Raw genomic sequence first — 7,100 nt, forward strand, 5'->3', positions numbered from 1 at the left:
AGAGGGCGTTACTTGGGATTGATTTATTGAGGCAAACGTACTAAAGATAATTCATCAAGGATCAATTAATGACTTTTGTATCTTCATGCTCTGGCTCCCGCACATGTTAAAATCCTCACAGACTGGTGATATACAGTGTCAGTTGGGTTTTATCTCAGCCCTGTTATTACTGAAAACATCATGTATTTGTTTTTTGTCATACAACTTTAGAACAATAAAGTTAAAAGATCCGGATCACAAAGATCAACTCTTGTGGAGCAGAATGAGTCATTAGTACTTTACAGTAGTTTAACTGGGGGTAAATGAATCACATTTGATCTGTGATTCACTTCTTTAGTCACATTTCCAACAGCAATATATCAAGGGTTTTAAAAAAACACTTATTCAACAAAAATGAGAGAAAAATACCCATATATTTAAAATATTACATCCGTTCCAATCGGTTTATTTTCTGTGGTTTTAAAGGACCTATTTGGAAGTTTTTCTATTGCTACATAGCTAGCATTAGCATCAACAGCTGTTTACTTACCAGCCTAGAAGAAACATCATTCCTTCATTCGCCCAGTTCTGTTTTCAGTGTTGGAAAGCCAATGTTAAATCTTATCTCTAACATGTCCTTTCTTCTGCTACTTTTTTCTAAGTTAGCATGCTAACCAGCTAGCTCCACCTCATCTTGTCAAATTCTGATACCAAATCACTATAGCCTCCAATATACTCTAAAGAAGTAGAGCTGCTCAGAAGAGGTATTATAACCTATTTTCTTGTAAACGCAATAGAAGATCTTGAGAAGTGACAATCACCGCCACCCGCTCCTGGTAAGAAACTACGTTCGGTGGAGAACTTACAAATAGCCCCTTTATTGTTTGCACATCAGAAACTGTTTCCTGCTCTTTAATAGCAAAAACAGTGTAAGGTAAAGAAAAGAGCGAATGTTACATAAAAGCCAGAATACTTCACAGTAATTGGAAGAAAGAAAATGGTTAAAAAAAAAAAGAATTTTTGAATTGGTTATGCTACAAAATCTGATTTTCACCCCAATTATTTGAAATTCTTCACTCCTGAATATTAAAAACAAAATACTGAGGAACATCTTTGAAAGTAAGATCTTACTAAATCAGTACTTTCATTAATGTTGTTTGTAAATTATTTTACTAAATGAATTTAATATATGTTTTATCTTAGGAAGAAGTGTTTAAGATGTGCAACAGTGTGATTTTCAGTTGTAGTCCTGTTGTCTCTGATCATCCACCACCATCCTTTCTCTGTCTGGAAAAATCTGTTTGTAAAATTTCCTCTGGTACCGCCCACACAAAAGTTACACAGCCAACTTTTTTTCACTTTGTAGCTGTAGAGCCACCACTGTCGCTTCTCTTTCACACTTCTGAGATGCTAGTGGTATTATTTAATTGTATTTAGCTGTTTTCTATTTTGAAATACTAACTAGACTAAAACAATGTTTTTTTTCATTTTACAACTGAAGCAACACACACACACACACATACAAAGGGACACTCTAGAATTTCAGACCACATTCTCTTATCTCTATTTACACTTGTACATATGGTTAGTAATGACAGCCAGGGCATTTCCCTTAAGAGAGCGTTTGGTCAGCTCTCCAGGTCCAGTTCCTATTATTTATGATTTTATTGTTTAAGGTTCCTGTGTGTCACTCCATCTGGTCACCATGTAGAGAGAAAAATACATCAACCACTGAATTGGCTTTCTATTTCATCCAGCATATCTCTCTTTCCTGTATCAGTTCATTATTATTTTTTTTCAGACTTGTATTTGAAAGACTGTTACGTAACATCATTAAATTTCACACAGATTCCACATAATGACTGGCTGCAGTTTACTGACTGCATTGATATTACGCTTTAAAATCTCTCATTTACACACATGCTCACACACAAAGCGCACTAATCTAACAATCAGGATGTGTTTGGAGTTCAGTTTCTTGTTCAAGGACTTTTTTCGTTCTCCATGCAGCTTGGAAGGAGGTGAAAGACGCTTCAGAAATCGTCAGTATGCCTTTATTATCGTCACTCTCCGGTCTCTGCTGAGCTTAATTTGGTGTACATTTGAGGGGAGTGATGGGGTCACTGACTCCGCATTCATTAGATATCATTTTGTAGAGTATTGGCTGACTGAAATAGAGGAAAGTCTGCACACTAGTTACGTAGACTACTTGAATGTGCTGCAACTCGCATCATAATCTCCACTCACTGCACCATTACATCTATCTGATGAATCCTTCACAATATGACAAGTGTATTGTCAGTTTATTTGACCTGTTACACCTTGTAACTCTAGTTCTCTAGCTCTCTAAAGCTAGACATACACTAAGTTTTGAGTCCGTTTCTGACTTGATTTCCAAATTAATTTCGTGTACAGAGCAGAGTGAGGAGCTAACAACTGCTCCGGACCTGCAGTTGGAAATTTTGGTCAGCCATTGTCAGTGACTCGCACAGTTGAAGCATACCTAAGACCCAACTCTGCTTTTTCTTGTTTTTCTCACTGCACAAACTGGCGAACAGAGTGAAAGTGAAACACAGCGAACATAGCGACACAATGCATCATATGGACAGAAAATATGGAGGCAAGGCTGGTCGAGCTGTGGCAACACCATACCTGCCTACCTGTGTCTGCCCCCTCCTGTTACGACCGATGTACCAAGGAGAAATGTTGACCTGAAATAGCCTCCAAGCTTCTGCTGCCTGGTAGTATTTTTGGGGTCAGCCCTATGTTCCCACAGCCGTATGTTCCCACATTTCTAAGAATGTTTTGAAAATTAGGCCCTATTTTCCCACAGTCTTATATGTTCCCATAAGCCCATGTCCACACTAACCCGGGTAATATTTATCCGGTTAGCCCTTCCGTCCACATTAGAACGGTGAATTCCGAAACTGAAAACGATGCTTTACAAAAACGATCGCTGAGGTGGATAAATGTGAAGACGCCGTGGAACGTGGATGCAAAGCGTTCTGAAAACGATTAGTGTGGATGGAGATCGTTTTCATTGTGAATGTGCATTTTTATATTTACCCGGTTAATGTGGACAAGGCCTAAGATTTTTCTCAAAAGGAAACCCTATGGTCCCATATTTCTTAACATAGGGCTGCGGGAACATAGACACGCTCCCGTATTTTTGTTCTGATTTAGCTAGCTAGCGTGTTAGGTTGATAGCCCTAATGACTAGTGTGTTCTCTCTTATCTGAGGAGCTTTCCATAGGGGCCGACGGGGCCTATTTCAAACATAGAGTGTGAGCAGTCAGGTCACGGCTTTAAGATCTGTGTGAGCACATAAATTGTGAGTTTTGGCTTTACATCGCAGACAATTTACTCGTACGGTTCGAGTTGAATTTAACATTCATAAGGTTGTACAATGTATTCTCAGGTTAACAGGCTCTACAGGTTTACCTCACTAGTGTCTGTAGAACAGTGCACTGACATCTGCCTGTAGGTCCACTAGTTTGGCAATTCAGGATCCAGGAAGGAAATCCTTCACCTATTATTTCTATTTCTTGACAGAGTTTGGGTGATTTGATCTTTATGGACTGTTAATACAAACACCTGGTGCCAGATGATTAACATGCTGATGGCATGCTGGCGTTGTGGGGGGGGGGGCCTTCAGTCTTCTCACCCATTGTAATCAAATGCTGTGTGGGCAACACTGACTTGCATTAGTCAGGCACCGCTCCAGGCATCACTTTGACACGTTGGTCTTCCCTCTTCCGACCATATAATGTCACGACATGACATTGTGCCCCCAACTAACACAGAATAGCCTTAATCCAGGTTGCTAGAGTTTTACAACCTTCCACAGCAGACCAGAATGATCAGGAAGGTTATTTGTCAGTATCACATGGCAGGCACGTGGGTTAACACCAATGACTCACTGGTACTTGAGAACAGCAGAGTGAAGGGAGCTGTGACACTGGTGTTTCTGCTAAACATATGATCCATCTGGGCCAGTCTTCCATCCAAACCGTGAATATGGCAGAATTTTTAACGCTTAGCTGCTAGTCTATCTCTCTCTTTCACACTCTGCCCTCTAAAGTCATCTCCGCCTATACACTGTGGAGGAGGTTGTGGATGGTTTGTCCCATCTGTTTAATTATGTACTGCATGTAGCCTACATATCCCAGTCTTGTATTAGTATTTCTGTGGATGCCACCCTCATTCTTGTAAAAATCATTTCCACATTTGCCACCCTCATGTTTTGGGTTTCAAATCATCCTGCAGAGACTTGAAACATTCTTGAAACATCAATCCATCAAAGGAAATAGCAGGTCAAAGTTCAGCTACGGCCGAGCTAGTTAGCTTGTGGTTTTCAGACATGCACGTTAGACTCTTTACTGTTTTATTGAAATTATTCAGTCAAATGTGGTTCTCATATAAGCTAAAACCACATTCCGTTAGCTCCTGTTAGCAGCTAGCGGAGCAATATCAAGAGGTGCGTGTGTTTGGATGTCAGATGGGAGGTGTGCATGGAGATCAACGGTCTTCAATAATCCCAATCCCAATCCAGCTCCTATCTACACCCCTTCCATTTGCCCATTAACATGGAGGTTTTGCCGTATTTAGGTCCTTCCCCAACAAATCAGCACAGAGTGTAAGTGAACTGTGAAACCGCTTAAATAGCGTGTGCGCATCAGTTTACACATGCAACAGGAGAACGGAGGAAAAAACATACAAATGATCAAGCACATGCACCTTGTGCGGTGTGTGGTCTTAAAAGAAGAGATAAAAACTAGGACAATATCACTTTGTCCCTTTGTTCGCTTGACTTGTACCAAACCCACAAATGCCTGTACGCCAGACTGTGGAACAGCATAGCAGCCGTGCACGCAGGGCCTCTCTCCGTTGCCATGGTCCTTGTACCAGTAAAATGGCAAGGGCATCCCATAATTTGGCTTCGCATGTATACCCACCTCCTTCATTTGAAGTGCCCTCCACAGCGTCGAGTGTGACTTGTTTTGGAGTGACACTTGTTGGTGAAGTGGAGGTGGGTAGGGGCTGGTTTTAGATTGTGCCCATATCTAACTACAGCTCTGTATTGCATCGTGTTCACGTGGCCATCCCCTCATTTAAGCAACCAACATATTCTGAAGAAGAGCCTCTGGAACAGGTGGTTTTTGTGACCTTGGAGTGTCAGTGCTCTGTGGAGTAGGTTTGGTGGACTTAAACATGATGAGATCAGAGTGTCCTGCTTTCCACCTTGATAGTACAGAAAAATTAAATATTTATGATGGTGGACGGTGTGTTTTCTGTTGAAGATTTCCTGCAACATGGAGCTGCCCCTGGCCATAATGCGCTACAGCTGAGAACATTTCTTATCGGTCCAACCTGAACAAACAGTTTTTTTTTCTGTTTTACAAGCATACAAATTAAAAGTATGAGGACCATAAGCAAGACTGTTTGTTTGTTCTAATACATGACATAATTTCAGATAAAAGCGTGGCACTGTTACATCACATGGATGTTAATTAATTTGACAGATAGATAGAGTAAAGTCCTGTTTCCCTTTTCAGAATTATCACTAAACAAATGGACAAAAATTTTAAGTGATATTCATGCAGAATCACACGAGAGGGAGTGATGTACTGAATATCAGCATGGCTGTGATTCAGTCATGGGTACAAGGCCGTAGGCCGATTACCGAAGGCAATCACAGCCGTGCTGATATTCAGTACAACATCATTCCCTCTCGTGTGATATTGATTTTATAAAACAGTTCTACAAGCGCCATATTAGTTAAATAAGCAACAACAGACTATGATTTGTTTGTTTATTTGATCATTTATTTGACAACACCAGCACAAATGGTTCCGCAACTGGACAGACAGACAAACATACTGTTAGCACGGCTATAAAACCCAATCAAAAAGAAGCAATCTAACGTACTGTACCACTGGAATGAGACAATGCAATAGTGAAAATAACTGCTTACTCTGTGAGCATGGTTAAAATGCAATGGAATGGAGCTACAGTACCATACTGCATAAAACAACTCTGTAAAATCACTTTGAATAATATAAATCATAGCCTGGTAACGCTGTGGAGAAAATTCTCATGGAGGGCTTTTAAGACAGAAAGAAAGAAATAATTTTAGGATGTCAGACAATGTGAAAGACAAATTACTTGATAAAGTAAGGACATGTGAAATTCCTTATTCCGAGAGAGGATTTCCGATTAGTCATCCAGAGAGACAAAGAGACAGAGAGAGAGAGAGAGAGAGAGAGAGAGAGAGAGAGAGAGAGAGACAGCGAGTCACTGGGGAACCTACAATACAATGTAGCGTCATGAAGGTCACACATCTCTGGTCGGCCCTGTGGGCGAACATTTTTCATCACTCTCCCTTTATGGCCTGCTTCCTCGAGTTTTGAAAAGCGGTGTTGATTCACGCATAGTTTGAGTTTGTGCTCAGTGTAATATTGTTTACCACTGCTGGATGACATTAAGCGGGCAGGAAGAAAAGGGTTGTACAAACTGTAATTTCAAGAGCTTGTGTGTGTGTGTGTGTGTGTGTGTGTGTGTGTGTGTGAGCACAATTTCCATTTTCAGCTCGTGAAGGTTCATGATCAAAGACATTTTGCTTTTTTTGTAAAGCGTTTTAATTTACACCACATAAAAGGCGCCGTAGAAATATGAAGTAACTGGCAGAAAAGGAAAATTTGTGTTGCATCTGACCGGAAATGTACCAAGGTCCAAGGCTGTTCAGGGTCCGTAAAGTCCATTTTTTGATTTGAATTCTACATATGTAGTGTTCTCCAGTCAGGCTGCACTGCTGGTAATAAACAGGCTGCAGGTTTTAACTGTTTAATCAATGCCAACAGGACAAGAAAGCATAAGAACATTTAACCTAACTCTCTCTGGATTCACATCCGACACCAGTGATCTTTTGTAAGCTTTAAACAAAGCGCTTGTTCAGTTGTCTCACAGTGTCTGTTTTTGTGTATACATGTGACTAATTTAAAAAAGCATCACTTTTACTGCTGGTGTCCACACTATCCCGGAACGTTCGAGCCCCTAAAACGGAGACTCTTACTTTGAAAACTCTGGGGTCACGCTGCAGTCTGGACGGGCAGAAACACCTC

This window comes from Seriola dumerili, unplaced genomic scaffold (assembly GCF_002260705.1).
Source record: "Seriola dumerili isolate Sdu_G_001 unplaced genomic scaffold, Sdu_1.0 BDQW01000189.1, whole genome shotgun sequence".
NCBI lineage: Eukaryota > Metazoa > Chordata > Actinopteri > Carangiformes > Carangidae > Seriola > Seriola dumerili.